Source organism: Panthera leo, chromosome D3, assembly GCF_018350215.1.
Source record: "Panthera leo isolate Ple1 chromosome D3, P.leo_Ple1_pat1.1, whole genome shotgun sequence".
Lineage (NCBI taxonomy): Eukaryota > Metazoa > Chordata > Mammalia > Carnivora > Felidae > Panthera > Panthera leo.
In genome coordinates this window covers 55025201-55045576 of record NC_056690.1, presented here as the reverse complement: position 1 = coordinate 55045576, position 20376 = coordinate 55025201, and the positions used below count along the sequence as shown (strand labels likewise).

The 20376-nt window shown below is 38.3% G+C and overlaps 1 protein-coding gene across 7 annotated transcripts in view; it reads left to right on the top strand.

Annotated features, from left to right (window-relative positions):
• The first annotated feature begins 14748 nt into the window (after window positions 1–14748).
• The window catches only part of CCDC178 (coiled-coil domain containing 178), a 468894-nt gene continuing 463266 nt past the window's right edge, over window positions 14749–20376 (top strand). For 3 of the 7 annotated variants that reach the window (XM_042910989.1, XM_042910990.1, XM_042910991.1), the window contains exon 1: window positions 14837–14942. The gene's annotated coding sequence lies outside the window, so the exon portion shown is untranslated. The other 4 variants (XM_042910983.1, XM_042910982.1, XM_042910988.1 and 1 more) reach the window with 4 other exon arrangements.

Genomic DNA, 20376 nt, shown 5'->3' with positions numbered 1-20376 from the left:
AAAACTCTTTACCTTTACTTACCAAAATATTGCTTCCTCACCAATTCCTTTTTGTTCTTCTAAAAGAGAGATTCGCAAATGAACCACAAGGGCCTAACTGGCCTATTGTCTGTTTTTGCAAATAAACTTTGGTTGGAACACAGCCACCTGTTTGTTTACAAATTATCTATAGCTGCTGTTGCACTATAGTGACAGAGTGGAGACTAGCCTGCAAAGTCTAAAATATTTACCATTTGGCTCTTTATTGAAAAAGTTTGCTGACCTCTGTTCTAGGGCTCCTAGTAGATGTGTATTGAAGCAGCACTTAGTCTAACTCTTGACTGACTCTTCTTATTTTCAAAATGATGTTGCATTTCTGTACTAGTTTTTGGTTTTCCCATTTATCAATTCTTTTAAAGTTTCCAATTCAGAGTTTACTCATTTTTTTGCAGGTAAAAAATTTCAGTGACTATTTTCTTAGTTCCAGTATTTCAATTGATTACTCTCAAAAAGGCTCATTTCTTTTTGTTCTATTTCAGTTTCTTGCACACTTTTATGGGTATAATGTCTTCAATTATCTCACTCACTGAAATTTAAGCTCCATGAAGGTTATGATTTTTGTGTGTTTTGCTTTATGAGTTCTATTCCCAGTTTCATATAAGCCATAGAACCAACCAGTGGTCAGCAGTTTTTTTTTTTCAGCATCTGTTCGAAAGTTGGGTAAGAGACAGGAAAAGGAGTTTTAGAAGTAAGCCTGGTTTTGGTCACCGATTCTTAAAAAGTACTTTAATCATTATTACTTAATATAACTTAATTTCCAGATGCTTCTGTTGGTTTCTGGAGGTGGGAAGCTCACAACTTCTGCTCCTGGAACAATTTGGTATCTTGTTCTGTTTCATCTCATAGGAATGTCTAGCTTGCTGTGAGATCAGCTATCTGTATTTTTTTTTCTCTTTTTATCTTCTGTGGATTTTACCCTCATAGTTTCTTCAATGTGTAAAAAGATCATGCATTTCCCCCTTATTCTTTACTTTCACTTATTTGTTTTCCATCCACATTTATCTCACCCCTCTCTTGCATCATTAAGTGCCCTCTATGCTGGACCATTTCCATTACCATGGAAAGAATGCTGTAATATTTACCATCTTACTAAAACTCCCCCTTTACCTCACCTCTCCTCCAGCTAAAGCTCATACTCTTATTTTGCTTTACACCGCACACCTCACAGTCGTCTATACTGGCCAACTCTATGTCTTTTCCAATTCTGTCCTCCAGGTACTCTATGGCCTTCACTGAAGCCATGAAGGTCAAGGTCCCAACGACTCATGCAGCCCAAATTCACCAACTGTTTGTCAGTCCCCAGCTCACCTGACTCATCAAAAGTATGACATGACTGACCGTTTTTCCCTTCTTAAAACAGTTGCTATACATCAATTTGGTGACACCCCCACTCTTGTGAATATCCATTGCCTCACTTTGATTCACTCCTGAAGTCTTTCTGGACCTTTGTCAAGTTTCTTGACTTTTTAAAATTAATACCTGTTCCCCAAGAATCAGACTCCGACATCTTCTGTGTTTATACTTACTCCCCAGGTGATCTCACCCAGCCCCATACTTTCATACGCTAGCTATATATTCCCCATGCAATTATTTATAATTCTAGCTCAAACTTTCTTCTTGATATGGGACTCCACAATCCCTCTTGCATTTCTATTAGGTATTTCAATCTTAATTTGTCCAAAATGGGATTGTTGATTCCTTTCTGAATCCCTGTTAAAATTATCCCTCACTGTGTGTGTTCCATTTCAGACAATTGCATCTATATTCAGTGGGATCAAGCAAACAACAACAAAAAGCTTGTAATCATCCTTGACTTCTCCTTTTTTCTCACAACCCACATCTAGTCCATCAGAAAATCCTGTTGGCTCTATCTTTAAAAACAAATTCACATTCTGACCTTTTATTATAACAACCATGGCTCAGTGATGTTTAATCTGCCATAATCTCTTACCTGAATAGCTACTTAACTCAGTTTAAGTTTTTATTTTTTGGTACCTAGATGCTAACTAGTCTCTACACAACTGCCAGAGTGTTCCTTCTAAAATAGAAGGCAGATTACTGTATTCCCCTGATAGAACCTTCCAATTGCTTCTTATCACATTTACACAAGAATCTAAAGTCCTAAAGTCTGTATGATTTGCCCCTGGCTGCCCTATCTAAGATCTATAGGATTTGGTCCTGGCTACTTAGCTACTTATTTTATGTTATTTCCTAGCACTCCTGCTCATTCCCAGTGACTTCCAGACACACTGCTCTAATCTTTCTTCCACAAACGCACCAAGTTTTGACTTTTCTCTACAATCCATGTTTTAGCAATGCATATTTGCTTCTATTTGATTGGTGAACAAGGTAATGATGCCAGCACAATGCTAAGTTGCACTGGGTCTATATGTGATCTTTTCCTAGGCAAGGGGAACCAAAATAAGCAAGAGATGCATTGTAACTATTTAGCCAGAGAGAAAGTTTCCCTTCACTCAGCCGCTGCACTGGGGGTATGAATAAGCAAGGCTCCTGTACCAGCAACCCCCACCCAACCAGGTACACCCCCAACCTTCTGTAGCTCGCACCTATGTGGGTTGCACTGTCTCCCAAGCCCACTTAATGGCTGCCCCATGCTCTTAGAACTTTGTTTCATCCAGCACTCTTTCAGCTCTTGCCAGCTCTGTTCTGATATTAAGCATTGCCAATGATCTCCAATTTATTGCTTCTGCACACTTTAAATATTCATGGTGGTGGCCTCCAGTCATGCTTGACTAGTTGCCTGGATCACCCAGTTTGGGGTACCAATGACTGTTAAATTCTCTGGTTTCACAGTTGGACAGATACCATGTGATCTGCTCCTAATCGTAACTCCCCTTTAAGCCCATATTTTTGCAGAAAAAAGTTTTACCCTCCACCACTATTATAAATATACAAAACATAGCAGAAACACCTCATTCTTCTGCCCATGAGCCTTGGCATTTATCGTTTATTTTGTCAAGGACACTCTACCCCAAACAGCTTCATTGATTTGCTTTCTCAATGACACCTTACCCACAAGGTGTTTCAATGCAACACACCTAAAATAACACCCACCCTCAGTACTCTATCCCTTTAACCTCTCTTCACTTCCTTCTTAGCTCCTGATAATTATATATTCATTTGTATATGGACGAATTGTCTGCTTCCCACACTAGAATGTAAGCTCTATCAGGGCAGGAATTTTATGTTTTGTTTACTGCAATAAAAATATTTGGCAAATACTTGGTGCTCAATAAACATTTGCTGAATTAATGAATAAATGGCTCAATGAGTGGATAGTTTCCTCTTCTAATAAACACTTTTCCACAGTCTTTGATGCAGACTACTTTGTGAAAATTATTTCTCATTTTCAACTACATATTAAATAAAAGAAATCATTTTAAGACTAAGAGTTAAAGTAATTTCATGAGTTAATACATTTAGCTATAAACCAATGCTAATGACTTAAATATAATTGCTAAAACTCTTTTAACTAAAAAGAATTGCTTTAGGACGTTTAATGTTGTCATTAATAATTTCAAGAGAGTAAATTAAAGCTCTGTGGCATGGTAGAAATTCAAGATCTCTGAATAAGAAAAGTTAAGTCTGAGTATAGCAGCATGTATATATTTGTTTAGTTACATTCTTTTATTTTCCAACGGTATATTTGAAAGGTAAGTACTAGGTGATACAAACATCTAATCTCCTCAGCTCTTCTTTTCGAGATTGGATTTCACAACCTGTTTTTGTTAGCCTATTAATCTTCCTTATTTTTCAGGTGTCAGGTGGAACAGGGCTCTCATTTCCCAGTGGTAAAAACTCTGTGGGGGAAAAGGCTTGACCCTTATCAAGCAGAATTAGAGTCATCCCGGAATTTACTATCCTGTTTATATATTCCTGGGGCTAGAAAGACCTCTATGGAAAGTGGTGGGAGTGGAGATGCATGTAGGTGTGCAGTGGGAAGAAAGTAGAGGTAGGTGAGAGTGGTCATGGGATATGATTACATAAATTATACTTAAAAAATAGGAGAGTGTGTGATGGTCTGTGTGTATGTAACTTTCCTGTGTTTTCTCATATGTGAGGTGGCCCAGCAAAGCGGCTAAGAGTGTATCTCTATAACTTGGCTGCCTGGACTTGCAGTCACTGCTTTCTTTACCACCTACTGGTTGTGATATCTTGGGGAGGTTTACCTTTGTTTAGTCACCTGTAAAAGTAACTGCTCCAAAGAATTATTGTGATAATTAAATAAATTAATGATGTAAAGCATTTAGAACAGTGTCTAGTATGTAATAAATTTTCAGTGTGGTGTTTGCTATATTTCATTCTTCCTCCTGAACGAGGTTGCTAATCAACGAAATGAACAGCAAAGAATTTAAGAATGCCCAAAGAGCAAGAGCTAAATACAAGTTACTTAAGTAAACGGAGAGAGCCTTTATTTTTTTTATATTAAAACAAGGAGAATATTAATCTTTTTTGATGTAACTTTTTTTTTATTGTAGTTGACACACAATGTTATGTTAGCTTTACGTGTACAACATAGTGATTTGACAACTCTATGTGTTATGTCACGTTTACCACGATGAAGCCATTAGGCCATGTGGCTTTGGAAGCACTAGTTTTCATTAGCGTGTATTTCTAGCTAGGTGCATCAATTTTACAATGAAAACTAGATCTTGAAGCAGATAAATTTAATAAGATAGAAACTATAAAAGAACATTTTAATAGGTTTTATGACATTAAAATCAAGAATCATTTTTGAGTTTCTAAATTATTAATGAAAATAATTTGACAAAAGCCTTGCAACTGTTGTTTGTGCACTAAAGAAGTAACAACATTTCAACTATAAAAATTTCTCCTTAGGATCTGGTGACTTGGTCATAAAAAATTGTCTTGAGACTGAAACCTGGCATATGTTGTGTTCATTTGAAGCATAAATGGCTATTAGTTAGAAACTGTCATCATTATATCTTGAAAAGCAGGAAGAATATTAGTTTTATATTTCTCACTTATTAAGCTCTAACAGAAGGTAGAGTTCTCTTAAAATGGACGTTTTTGTTTTAATAGTCATGACTAAATTCTGAAGACTTCAAGGCAATGCACACACATAAACTTCATGGGAATTCTAGATAATAATTAACAATAGCATGTCGTGACAGAGGGAAACCATGAAGGCCAAATAAGACATGTGGTAATAGTCACTGGTTGGGCTGACACACCACAGGGGCTTCATTAAGGATGACTGTGCTATTTCTCTTGTAAAATTTATAAATTTGAAGTATACAATCAGAATTAATCTCAGATTCAAGTAAAAGAAAATAACTACAAATGTGCTTGCTGCTTTAGAAATATAACTTTTTAATGATATTGAGTTACAGAAATATGTGAAAAGAAAACTTGGAACACTTTAAGCTGAGTGGTGCTGATTAGCCCAGCGGGCCATATGGGTAAAATATTTTGTTGGAATTCAAATGAAATGTCTGATGATAATCACAACAGAACTGTGGATATAGAAAATTATCTGTTCATCTCGATCTAAAATTTTGCTCAAATTATGTTTAGTGGAGCACATTACGTGGATATACTACATATGTATGTGTGTTTAAAGCTTTCTGGTAGGAATTCTCCAGTCATATAGTCAGGTGGCAAATGTAACTTTTAGTTGTCAACTGAACAACCTCTACTTTGGACACCGATTTTTATTGATGGTTAATAACTGAATCTAACTGATTTCAAGTTAGCTGACATTCCAATATTTTTCCTTTCAATTGTACTCCATCAAAGCAGAGTAGACCAAAGACTCTTCTTCCCAATGTGGTTTATGGAACAATTTGTCATTGAGGGGTGTGGCTTATCTTCTCTTCTATGCTGCCCAACTGAGACGGAGTGCATCAGGTCTTTGATTCTTAGCACTTGGTCCCACTGGCATCTGAGGCCACATTTAAGGTCTCATTGTGGCTTTTATTGGTTGGCTGTGGACACTTGTGATTATTTGGAGGGCTTTTTCATTTCTTTCAGCCATCTCAGACTTCCCACAATCTTCTCAAGGAGGGTGGTGAATATAGAAACATTTCGGTTGCACTTCCTCCTTTTGCTGTTGGTGTGACAGACTTGAGTTGTGACATTTAGGGGGCTGTCTCAGATTATCTCCATATGAAATAGCTGTGTCACAATTTCTAATATGACATTATACCATGTTGGTTTAAGAGGCTTCTCTTTGAGGCTCAGCATCTTCCTGAGTTTCAACCAGAAAGTGAAGCTTATATATCCTTCTACTTTTATATCTTTACCCAAAATCTCTTAAAATTTTGCTATTTTCTATTATCCCTTATCCTGAGGCTAGGTCCACACTGGGCCAGTTTGGTTCAGGGTGCCTTCTTAGATATCTATAAGAGCATGTAACACTTTACTGGATACTTTTCATTTGCTCCTCTGCACCCATTTCTGCACCATTCACCACCCTGCTCTGTATTTGAGAAGGGTGAGTTATTTGGATTAAGTCAATGGGAACCCTTGCTCTCTGGATTTTAGGTCTTCATGGGAGACACCAGCAAGAGACTGGAGGGTAGGAAGAGAGTGATATTAAGGTATTTATTCTTCTACTTCCACTCCTACTAGGTTGCCGAAGGTGAGAATTCTTGTTAGATGATCCTCTTTTAGGGCTTTGCGTGGTTCTGCTAGTTTCTATTTCCCCTTACATCATTAGACTGTGGTGGCAACAACTACCTTTTATGTTATTCCTAGAATTTTTCACCAGTCATTTGGTTTCCCTTAAACCTTTAATTACATGTTGTAAATTGTCCTTTTATTTATTAGTAAATTCTCCTTAAGGAATGCATACACTTGTACCTACTTTTAGAACTCAGCCACTTCCCAAACATAAAATACCTTAGATGAGGAACCGCTAATATAGTATGTGACTCTTCCTCCAGACCTTGCCCAGAAGGACCAAGAGGCATGACCACATGTATTAAGGAATTTACCCAGAACTTCCGGGCATTATTAGGTCTTGCTTCTGAAATGATGCTAATCTCTAGAGACCCAAAATGCCACCACAGTTCACTAGTTAGAATGAAGATTATGGAAATGCTTCCTGCTGGATTCATTGAAATCATATGCCAATCGTATGATTATTACCCTAATTCTAGAAAGTACAGTGCAAATGGATATACTTAACATTTAGTGGAATCCCCACATTGGCACTGTGACCAATGAAGTGGGGGTTACTATGGTATAAAAGCCAAGTAGAAGTCCCCGTTTCTAATTCTCTTTCTGAGAAAGTAAACCAAAAGTAATAATGCCACGTCTTGGGGAATTTTAATGAGTAGTGCCGTGATCAAAGACCTGAAGAAAATAAGGTACTGATCCCTATCCCATCACCACTTTTGTGCAAAGTCACCCAGGTCCTGAGAATGATTGTAGGGCTGCTGAAAAGTCAGTTGGTGCTCTGCAGCTGTGGTTCCAGATGTGGAATCTTTACTGAAACAAACCAGTAGATCCCCTAGTCCATGATATACAACTATAGACTTAACAAATCCTCCTTTTTTTTCAATTCCTATCAGTAAGTATAATCAGAAACAAGTTAGATTCACTTGGAAGATAGCAGTATGCTTTCACGTCCTTCCATAACAATGTGTCAAATCTTCATCTCTCTATCCTTAAGATAGAGATGTCCCTGTGAGAAAGGACATACTATAAGTAATGAGCAGGCAGCCTCTGGCAGAGGCAACTTAGGGATGCCTCATAGCATTCACATTGGGGCTGCTCCCAGTCAATGACTGAGCATGAAAGCGGTAGATTGGCATTGACCCTAGAGTCAGGCCATTTCTGCCCAACATTGTGCCAAAAAATGGACAAATTCTCCCCCCCACCCCCCGGAGCTCCCCATTGGCTTGGCTGAGACATTCTCAGAGCTGAAGAACAGCCAGGGGCTTGTCCTACCACTCTCCTTTCACAGGTATCACACCTACATCTTTTGGCTTTTTTTTTTCTTTTTTTGAATGAGTTGCTTGTTTTCTTGTTTTTGAGTTTTCACAGTTCTTTGTATATTTTGGATGTAAGCCCTTTATCAGATATGTTTTGAAAGTATTTTCTTCCAGTCTGTGTCTTGACTTTTCATTCTTTTAACAGAATCTTATGAAGAGCAGATGGTTTTAATTTTAATGAAGTACAACTTACCAATTTTGTCTTTCATGGATCATACTTTTGCGTTGTATCAAAAAAGTCATCAACCCCAAAAATTAAAAAATAAAAATAAATCGTCATTTTGGTCTATGATAAATTTTAAGCTAATTTATCGTGAAAGTCTAAGGCAAGTAATTGGATTTATTTATTTATTTTTGCATGTGGATGTCTAGCAGTTCCAGGGACCATTTGTTGAAAAGACTAGCTTTCTCCACTGAGCTGCTTTTGTTCCTCTGTCAAAAATTAATTGACTCTATTTGTTTGGGTCTATGTGTATATTCTCTATTCTGTACCTTGATCTATTCTTTCATTCTTTCACTAATATGATGCTGTCCTGATTATTATAATTATTATGTCCTTAAAGTCAGGGAGTGTCAGCTTTCAGTTTGTTTACTTTGTTCTTCATTTCTTTTTTTTTTTAAGTTCCCCTTTGTTTCTATCACTTTTTGTTTTTTTTTTAAATTTTTTATTTTTTTCATTTTTTGGTTTTAATTGAGCATTTTGTATGATTCTGTTTTCTCTTTTATGATATCAAATATAATTCTTAAAAACATTTTTAAAGGTCACCCTAGAGTTTTTAGTATACATTTGTGACTAATCTAAATTTACTTTCAAATAATTCTACACTGCTTCCTGGGTAGAGCCCTGTGTAGACAGTGCCTTTATTAAGTTTTCCTCAGTGTCCTCATTTGAGTATTCCATCAACTGCCTGACAGGTTACCAACTAAGGAAAACAAGTCCTCTTTTTTCTGACTCTCTTCCTCCATCTCCCGGTGATTATCATTGACCAGATAATTTACTGTGAAATATGTGAAATATTCACAAGTAAATATGTAGAAGAAACAATAATTAATTACCTATTTGGGGATGAGTTTTATATATTCCTATAAAATGGACTCCCTCAGTCGTGTGTTGTGAAGAGCACTGATTTTAGTCATAATTTTGTTTGAGTATTATTCCACCAATTACTAATTGTGCCTCTGGGCAAGTCATATAACCTGTTCCAAATAGCAGCTCTTTGTTTTGTTTTGTTTTACATTTTATTTTATTTTAAAGAGAGAGAGGAAGTGCCTGAGCAGGGTAGAGGAGCAGAGAGAGAGAAAGAGAGAGAATCCTAAGCAGACTCCACGTGCAGCATTGAGCCTGCCTGACGTGGGGCTCCATCCCACGATCCCAGGATCATGACCTGAGCTGAAATCAAGACCTGGACGCTCAACTGACTGAGCCACACAGGCACTCCTGTTGTTTGTTGTTGTTGTTGACTTTTTTTTTTTTTAAGTAGGCTCCATGCCCAATGTGGGGCTTGAACTCATGACCCAGAGATCAAGAGTTGTGTGCTCTACCGACTGAGCCAGCCAGATGCCCCCACAGTTTCATTTAAAAAAGAGAGGATAGTATCTGTCCAAGAGATTAGCAAGTGATGATTCCATTGATCATAGACAAAGCCATGAGCAAAGAGATTTTTTCCCCTCTCAGTTTTTTCCGGTGAGAGGTAATTCATGATACCTGCTCATGATATGTATATATGTATGTATCTGCCTATCTATCTACCTATCCATCCAACCATCCATCTCATGTTTAAGTGACTTGCTTTGGCAATGGAACAAAGTTTCTCAGCAGAAGACTGACTAGAAGTTACCCTGTGGGAGAGGAAAGAACAACTCAAAAGAAGTCAAGATGATCAAACCTAGATTGGTGGCTGCCACTTGAAGGGCTGCTATGTGTGGGCAGCTGGGACACAGATCCTGGCATAGGTAATATGCCAAAACCACCAGATTAATTCTTTACTATACTACTTAGGTCTGTTTCCATGAGAGGTTGGAGATGTGAGAACTATGCCTTTAGCAGATTGCAAGTCTGGTACTTTTCACTATTATTATCAATTCTAGAGCACTAGATTCAATGCCATAGTCAATGCTATCTTACAGACAATATCTAAATGTGCTAAGACAGTGCTATGGATCATATGAAATCATGGCTGTCTTACAAAACAGCAATTTAAAGTGTACCTGGGTGGCTCAGTCGGTCAAGCAGCTGACTCTTGATTTCAGTTCAGGTCATGATCTGAGGGTTCTTGAGCTCAAGCCCCACATTGGTTGCATACTGACCATGTGGAGCCTGCTTGGGATTCTCTCTCCCCTCCTCTCTCTCTGCCCCTCCCCCGCTTGTGCCCATACGCTGTCTCTCTCTCTCTCTCTCCCTCTCAAAATAAATAAAAGTTTAAAAAATTAAAATATTTAAAAAATAAAATTATAACTTAATTTTCCCCCAATACTGAAGAAATTAGTGTTGATAATCAAGCTTATTAAATTACATGAAATTTACAGGCTATATCTTTATTAAGCATTCCCTTCATACTCGCTTTTGCTTTACGTTTACGTAACTTTTTCTCACAACAAATTTAAAGTCATGTGCAACACAATATATAATGAAAGCTAATGTAATATAAATGACAGTAGAAAATAAAGACCAAAGGGCTAACAAGGTTGCTACAATTAGGCTTAATGTCTATTAGGATAAAAAGAGAAACTGAATAGCTATATACATCTCATAATTTATACATGGTTTGCACTCATTCCTTGGGTTAAACTGCCTGTCAGATCTCTCCTGATACCCCACTAAACCTCTCTCTCTCTCTCTTGCATACACACATTAATTTTCTACCCATCATTTTGTATAGATCCATTGAGTGATATGATGGACAGTATTATCTACCATTAACGTAGTGGTACATTTCATATATCTTTTAATCAAAGCTCCCTTTGATAAATTTGAAAGAGTAATGTTAACTGTAAAAATGACCGCATTACATGGGAAGCTAATAATTTCAAATAGGTAACTTGATGTTGGTTGCACCTGATTCAGGAAAATATCTGAAACCACACAGAAAAGGCTTCAAATTCTGCCTCTTTAAAACAACATACACTTTGTAAATAGTGTCCTTTCAAGCAAACTTTGATAAAACTGCCCAGAGAGAGTTTGAGGTTATATTCTCTGATGAAGTACTGGGTTGTATGTATTCTATAAAGTACATGGATTGAAAGCAGATCCATATGCGTTATGACAAGTAGATGAGATGAGTGGAATCTTGTGATGAAAATGCAGGGACAGCTTGCCTGAATAAATGACCACAACCTCACACAGGGTGACAACCAGGGGATCTGTAGGAATGTTTAGTATTTAGAATCATTGAAGATTTACTTTAGAAAGCTGTAACGGTAGTCTTTAGCACATGAATAGGTATAAGATTGTCTCCAAATTCTACACCATTGATGATGGAGCAAAATGGTTTTGGTCTTAAAATATTTTAAACTATATGTCATTATAGAGAAACATTAGTAATGCTCTCTTTGAACCTCTTACTTTCTCATTGTACATCAGTGTGAATTACTTACAATATAAAACTGAATCAAGCTGCTGTAAAAAGTAATTTGATATAAGCAAATTGAATTTTGGAGAATGTCTTGCCAAACACAATAATGTTTAATTTAGAGAAATTGATATCATGCCACTTTTTCAGATATAATTAAATACTGGTTCCAACTGTCTATTGAGGACCCTGCTGGTCCATGTTAATACATCATTATTATCAATAAATAGAAGAATCCAGCTAATTCTCTATGGCAGGTGTGGTAATGCATTTATTTAATATAAAAGCAGCTCTAAATAGTTCTGGTGTAAGTTAAAAAGGGGGCCCAAACACTCTCTTGTTAAATCTAATTCTTGAAATGGTCTAATAGGGTCAGAGATAAATTAAAACAGTTTCATGCACAGATCTTAAAGACTAATCGGATAAAGGCTTATTAGGAAGAGAAAGCCATGAACAATTGGAGAACAAGTTTATAGTTGACATGTTCTCATACAATGGAAGACTGTTTAGATTTAACCATATATCTTCACAATATCTTTACTATTTTCTTTCTTCCTAAAGTACATCATCCAGCATGGGTCCGCTAATGATAAACTTTTGCTATTTCAAAATACGGTTTTCTTTGCTCTCATTCTTGAATGATAGTTTTGCAGGGAATGTATTTTTATTTGATCTATTTCCTCTGTGTACTGTTGATATGTCATGCTGGTCTTTATCTTTTCTTGTTGCTATAGAAAAATCTGCTATTTCTGTTCTATTTTTGTAGAAAATCTGTTTTTCTATTTGCTAATAAGATGACCTTATCTATCTGTTATTTTTTATAATTGATCTGGTATTGATTTAATTTTACAGTGTCTGATTTCTGTCTTATTTGAACTTTGGCTCCAATCCTTCCCTGAATTACTGAGATATTCCTGTATTTAAAAATCTCACTTTTGTTTATTCAAAGTTAATAGGTGTTTTAGTTTTCTATTTCAAATTACCCCAAATGCAAAACCATTTATTAGCTCATAGTTCTGTAGGTCTGAAGCCCAAGAGAGGTTGACTGCTCAGAGATTTACAGGCCAAAATCTGTAAATCTGTAAACCTGTTGGCAGGATGCATTCTCATTTGGAGCACAGTCCTCCTCCAAGTCTATGCAGATTGTTGGTAGAATGCAGTCCCTTGAGGTTGTAGGACTGAGGTCTCCATTTTCTTGCTGACTGTCAGCTGGGGTCATTCTCAGGTCTGAGAGGCTGCCTGCGCTCCTTGCCACATGGTCCCTCAATCTTCAAAGCTGACAATGGAGAATATGCCTGGTGTCAGATCCTTCTGATGATTTAAATCTCTGACCCCAGGAAGAGGCCAGTTCCTTTTATTTTATTTTATTTTATTTTATTTTATTTTATTTTATTTTATTTTAATATTTTTAAATGTTTATTTACTTTTGAGAGAGAGACAGACAGACAGACAGACAGAGCATGAGTGGGATAGGGCCGAGAGAAAGGGAGACACAGACTCCGAAGCAGGCTCTAGGATCTGAGGTGTCTGCATAGAGCCTGACGCGAGGCTCGAACTCACAGATCATGAGTTCATGACCTGAGCCAAAGTGGGACACTTAACTGACTGAGCCACCCAGGTGACCCGAGGCCAGTTCCTTTTAATAGTTCACCCAATTAGGTTCAAGCCACTCTGGATCAGCTCCCTTGTTAAAGTCAATTGTATTATATAGCAAGCTAATGAAAAGAATAAAATCCATCATATTCAAAGTCCAGAGGACTAGGCAGGTCATATATACCAGGTGGTAGGGTCCTTGGGATTCATCTCAGAATTCTGCCTATCATAATATATATATAGCAATTATCAATGAGTTCTAATCAATTAAGAGAAAACTGTCAAGAATGAAGTTTCTAGTAGGTAAAGTTTTGTTCTGGGGGAAAAATCTAGGTATTGTTTTAATATATTCACATAAATACTTTGAACCCTCATGAATATATATTTACTGGCATGCAAATGATTCATTTGATTTAAATTTAACATTGTATTGCTAACATGTCAAATTTAAATAATTAATGGAAGGAGATGGGGAAGTGGAGGGTGCATTCTGGAATCTATTTTTTTTTTAATTACAAAAAGAGCTCTGCTTCTGCATATATTAATTTAAGATTAAGACCTCTCTCTAATTTGCTTGTTATTGCTTCCTCTTTTACATCTATGGCTGGAATAATCTTATTCCAGGTATGGCCTTGCAGATTTCCCACCACTGTAAAGGATTACTAATTGAATTGCTTCTTAAAGTAATAGATTTTGATCACTTAACCTTGGCAGGCCTTTGCCTGTTCTCAGTGTTGCCTGGAAATATGATTTGTCTGTGTAAGAATGCTAATTCTTATCCTGATGCTATATTTTAAACTATCTTTAGTTTATCATCTAGCGGTTGGTTTCATCCAAGAAGGCTAGCTGGTGACGCCCTAGTGTTTTTAAGGGGTATTTCAGGTCACAGTATTTATATTCCCTGAAGACGAAACAAATATTTTATGCTTTGTGAGACGGACCGTGCTTAAAAATTGGTTTTTATTAGAAATAGACCCTTACACAAATGGCTTGAATTCATTGCTTTCCCCACCTCAAGCTCCGGTCACACAAAGTTTTCCTTTCGTCCCTAATAGTTTGTTCAGGTTTTTCAATAGTAAAGTCACCTTAGAAGCAACAACCAAAGCAAACGGAGCTTACCACTTACAGTCTTTCTTGTTTTGTACCAAGGGGCAAGGAAACACGCTGGAAGGCTTCCCTTTGATAGAAATGATAACGAGGATACCAGAAACCGCCTTTGGAGAGTAAGAAACAAAGTCCTCCTATCTTCGAGTTGAAGGCTGTGATCCCTTGGTTCTCGCAATAAGTACTGTAGGAAAGGTATTGACTCGGGCCCACACCTCCCTCTTCAGTAAAGAGAAGCAGTTTGGCCGGGCAAGTAGGTTAGGAAAGGAAAAGCGCGCGGAGGTGGCCGCTCGCTGGGGGCCAGGCGCTCGGAGTCCCCACGTGGGCTGGTCTGCGGCGGAAACGCAGAGCTGGCACACCACCCGCCCGGGAGGCCCAGGGAGCGCGCGCCCGGAGATCCGGAGCGGGCCGCCTCCCGCCCGCGGTTGCCCGGACACCGGGTAACAGACCCGGAGGGCCTCGGCCGGCGCCGCCGAGGCGGCGGGGTGGGCAGGGGCGGCGCTGGGAGACGGGCGGAGACGGGCGGAGTCGGTGAGTCGGCGCTGCGCGCTCCTCCTGGCCGCCTGCACGGCTCCCCCGGCAGCATCTAGGCCTGCGCCCCAAGTTACACCCCATTCGGGTCAATCCTTAATCAGTGTGGTAAGGCTGACACTCGGTGAGTTTGAGAAAAATCCCCATGCCGTGGGGAAGGGGGTGTAAAGTCTCCCTCCACTGGCCACCCAGCTGTACTTCACACTGTCTAGAACTGCATCCCTAGGCTCTTATTCTTTTAAAGTAATTATTTCTACCTTTTATTTTGCTTATAAGGCCTCCTTGTGGTGGCTCATGTAGTATTATTTTGAATTGCTATTTGTTTTTCTTCTTTTGATATTTTATCTGTCCAGTGTCTGCCCAAATACTGCACACCCTATTTAGGGCTGGGAATTTTTTTGTCCTGCAGCACCTCAAATAAGATGCTCCACAATAACACTTCCTTTCTACAGATGAGGAAAATGAGGCACACAGCTAGCTGATAGATGACTTGGCCAAGGCCTGAAAATTAGGAAGCTTAAAATCCAGGAGACTAAGGGTGTCCTCACTTCCAATTCAAAGCATTTTCAATTGCTTTCTCGACATTCTTGAATGCTCAGTAAATATTTGTGGATTGACTTGGTAACCACCCAGGCCTACTTACTATTGCATGATCTGTCTGGGCATCTTGACCCAAATGTAGCATTCTAAGCGATATCCATCCCCTCCCCCCCCCCCCCCCCCCCCCCCAGTCATTTCTTAGTCCTACTGTGGCAAATAGATTTTAGGACATCACTTACCAAAGTTAAAAACTCAAAGACAAATGAATGGCCAATTGTGAGACACATCCAACAACCTGAAGGATTTTGAGCTTTTAGTTTATGTTAAATTATACTCTAGACTTTATATGTGAGACTAGTGCATTTCTATCTTGAATGTATAATACTTCTTAATCCTGAATACATACTTCTCACTGTATTATTGCACTATTAAGGTTTTTATTATTAACCATATCCAGCTAATTTCCAGAACTATCAAAACTATGAGTCTGAACATTAATCTACCGATTTACCTGGGTTAAGTCCCATTATGTTGGTAACTGTCACAGTTCTTATACACAACCCAGCCTTTTCTCTTCTGCTCTTGCCTCAGATTGGACATAACCTCAGACTCAACTAACTTGTCACTAAATCCTCAGAGTTTGTTCTTTCTTCTCTATTCCCGATAGCAGTGAATGGAATCTGCATACGCTCTTTCTTTTTCCTTCCAGCTATGGACTTAATTCTCACACTGGCTTATTCCACTAGGCTAGAACTATGATTGCCAAGAGCTCTGGACTCATAAATTCCCAACCTTGTAGCTAACAATAAAATCTAAAAATGCCCTGGGATGAATCTCCTGGATCCCAGTTGGTTCACCTGCCTGTTCCTACAGCATTCACGTTGGGGTTAGGACCACTAGAGTTGTCTGCAATCTATTGAAACGTGGATGGAGTGGGCAAACAAGTTCTCAAAAGAAAGGAACCCTCTTTGTTTTTAAAGGAAGGAGAGTTTCTGGGAAAAAAACAAAAACGGTACTTGTCTACCCTGAGTTTATCTAGGTATATGAAACTTAAGGTTAATGAGAATATTGACTAAAGAATTACTAAAATGCTAGACATTGGAATTCAGACAAAATGGAAAGCGGAAAAATGTATGGCAAGAAGGGAAAATAAGAGAGATTAAGCAGCTGGAATACTGTAGTAGTCAAAGAATCTGTGTTGTGGTAATGATGTAAGGGAGAGAATTGGATTGATCACAAGCTTCTGGATTATATGTCTGGTGGAAAAGTAGTATATCCACAAGCAGATGGTCGCATGGGTGAGCCTTAATGATCATGATGTCTGTTTTTTCTGCACAATAACACTAATAAAAATATATGGAATTTCAAAATTGGTGCTGAACTTTTAGCCTCAGTTATAATGCTGTGGATACAAAAACCACCCAAAGAAAATAAACAGAGGCTATTTATTCAGCGCTTACAATAGCAAGGGAGTTGCCACTATCATTTGTGAAGGGCAGAAACTCCAAGGGAGACAAGGGAGTGGGAACGTTTTCTAATGGGGAAAAAAGAGAAGACTTTAGGTATGCTCTGACTAGAGGCTGTTGCATGGGGAAGCTGGAGGTGGGCTAACCAGGAGCAAGATATCCTACGTGATTGGTTTGAAGGGTTTATCTGGCTTTCTCTTGTTGGTCCTGAGTTGTAAGTGCCGGCAGGTATTAGAGAAGCTGGCAGTAATTGACAAAGTCCTGACTGTTCCTGGCTGATTACTGCACAGGTGGTGGTTTGGCTTCCTAGGCTGGTTGGTGTAGAGGTTGTGGGTTAGCATTCTGTTTTTACATATGGTCTGGACTTTGTTCCTCTGTGTATTCAGTCTCTCAGTGTTCATAGAAATTCACTTAGGTCAATTTAATTTTACCCTCCTATTAGAAAACTGAGGTATGGAGAGATTTGGACAGGTTAAGATTGTATTCATGAATATATAATTTGTTAGTGAACTGTCATTCACTGAATTTATTTTATTATTATTATTTTTTTAATGTTTATTTTTGAGAGAGAGCGAGTGAGTGAGCAGGGAAGGGGCAGAGAGAGATGGAGACACAGAATCCAAAGCAGGCTCCAGGCTCTGAGCAGTCAGCACACAGCCTGACGCGGGACTTGAACTCACGAACCGTGAGATCATGACCTGAGCCGAAGTTGGACGCTTAACCGACTGAGCCACCCAGGCGCCCCTCATTCACTGAATTTAAATCACGGCTTATTAAACGCTTATTATATGCTGGTCAGTGGACTAAAAAGTTTGCATGTGTATGTTATATTAATCCTCACACAACACTTTGAGATGTTACTGTTTTTACCATTTTCCAGAGGAGGAGACTGATGCTCACATACATGAAGTAGTCTTCTCAAGGTCATATAGCGGATAAGGAGCCCATCTGGAATTTAATTCCACATCTTACAGATTTAAAAGATACGTTCCTTGGCACTTGATTAAACGGTCTGATAATCTACTTTCATCACTCTATCCCTCTGTTTCACCTTAGTCTGTATCTATGAACATTACCATCTGGCCTCTTTTCCTGGGTACTTATAGGATGTTTATGTGAGCAGAGATAATTAAAAGACGTTTCAGTGTGAACTGAGGGGATTTAATCCATCATTAGGATGCCGGAAAAACTTTGGATGTAAGCACAAGCCAATGAAATGGATGAGGTGCCTGGGCATATGAAATCACATGGTGAAGGTGGAGGGATGATGAAATGGTTGAAAAGGCAGTGGAAGAATACAACCAAGAGGGTATGAGTACCTAAAATGGACTGCTTCTCTTAATAAACTAATGAAATACTTTGCATGGGAAATCAGTCAGTCAGATATCACTGATGGTTAGTAAGATGTTTCACAGACAAACTGGATAATATTTTTCTTTTAAATTTGTTTTGTGGAAATAAGACTTTATAAATTTTTTCCTGAAGAGAAAACTATCCTCAGGAATTGTAATTGTTGAGCCCCCAGATCACAGTTTTGACAAATTCTTTGACAGACTGACAAAGAGCAGGGTATTTTTGCTAGTAACATTATGCTAGCCAGTGTTAATTATGTGTTAATTACCTTCAGTGTTCCACTGCTTAGGGAACTCTGTTTACTGTCTGTGCTCTCAGAACAACTTTATTATAGGCAAAGGATATAGCATAGAAACAACAGAAGATATGCATGGAAAGGTGTCCAGAGATCACAGGCACATATTTCTTTATTCTCCCACCTCTGGGTCATACAGGTGCTCTTAGTCTGTACAGACAGGTCTGTAAGCACTATTGGTGTGCATCTGAAACACTCTGTAGCAGGAAACCCAAATCTGCTCACGGTGGAGATCTTTTGTAATGAACTCCTCATGTAGATATATTCTAGCTATGTTTCCAGTTTTAACTTTGAAAGTTCCCCTCCCCCAGGCTCTATCAAAATTAGATGTAATTATAAATCCAATTATTATTACTAAACAGTGCTGGCAGGCTGATATATCCTGCTCTGAAACAACTCACAGACCCATGGTTTCAAAACATCATTTATCTTTAGTTTAATGCATTCCATAGTGTTGGCCAAGGGTCAGTAGCTCTGGAGATAAGCTGCAATTAATCCAAACAAGCTAAGTTGAACCCATTATATGCATAGCCTATAGACATGGCAACTTTTAAACTAAATGCACAAGCCTTTTCCACAATAGAACCAGAAACAAAATAAACATCCCTGCTTATATCTACCTATCAATTTGCGTACAGCTCTTTACATCCTGTATCAGTACATTTTCTGGAAAGAGTGGTCTGTCCGTGCCTTTTCTTCTTTCTCATTCCTTCACTCCTGGGATTCCTGCTACCTAACTTTTGCTACTGTCATTTAAGGTCATTTATGACCTGTTGCCACATTAAATGGACTTTTTCTTTCTAGTTTTTATCTTATTATGTAAGTTTTTGAAGCTCTTTAGGTTGTTGGCTCCTCCTTAAAATTCTTTTCCCTTTGTTTCTATGATCCCATTTATTCAATTCTTTTCCCTTTGTTTCTATGATCCCATTTATTCTGTTTTCCCTGCAGATTTTTAAGAAATTGATAATGTTGTTTTTTTGGCACTCACTGCCAGCATTCCTTTCTTTGTCATTGTGTGATCTCATCAAACTGCCAGCTCCACAATGATAGTACCAAAACCTCTGAGCTCATCTCAGATCTTCTCAAGAATATTGGACACCCATATAGCATTATAAAGCACCCATTTATAAACTTAAAATAGTCATCTTTCCTCTAAATCCTACCAGTTATTCCTCACATAGACCCAAATGAAGTTAATGGCATTGCCTTCTATTCGTTCCCTCATGCCAGAAACTTGGGAGTTACTCTAGACTCCTCCTTCTATTACCACATCCAATTTCTTATCAAATCATGCTGTTTGTGCCTCTTAAGTACCTTTTGGTACTTTCTTCTCCTCTCCATTTCTACTTCCATCTGGCTTAATTTTAAAAATATTCACCTTGACTAGTAGTCTTCTTCTTGATTACTTTTTGCCCCAAATCATGCTCTCCTCCAATTAACCCTCTGGGATGGCACTGGATTGTGACTATCTATTCACTAATGTCTTTCCCCAAAAGGTTCTAAATGGTTAAAAAGGGGTCTTGTTTATTTTTGTGTCTTTAGTGCCTAGCATATAATGTATATTCAATGAATATTTTCTGAATGAATAAATGAATATAGATTTTAGAAAATATGTGTGGAAAATTATCATATGCTACTGACTTGCTCTAGAACAGTGTTGTCTGATCTGAAACACTTTTCTACAATGATAGTACTGTTCCAGAATGCAGTGGCCACTAGCTACCTGTGGTCAGTGAGTCCTTCATGGCCAGTAGAGTCAAGGAATGGGATTTTTAATTTTAAAATTTAACATGGCTAGTGTCTTTAAGACACTAGGACAGCACAGCTCTAGAAAACAGGCTCAGAAATTTCATCATTGCCCTTCAAACTAAGATTCTGTTCTCTCACACAGAGTCCAACAATTC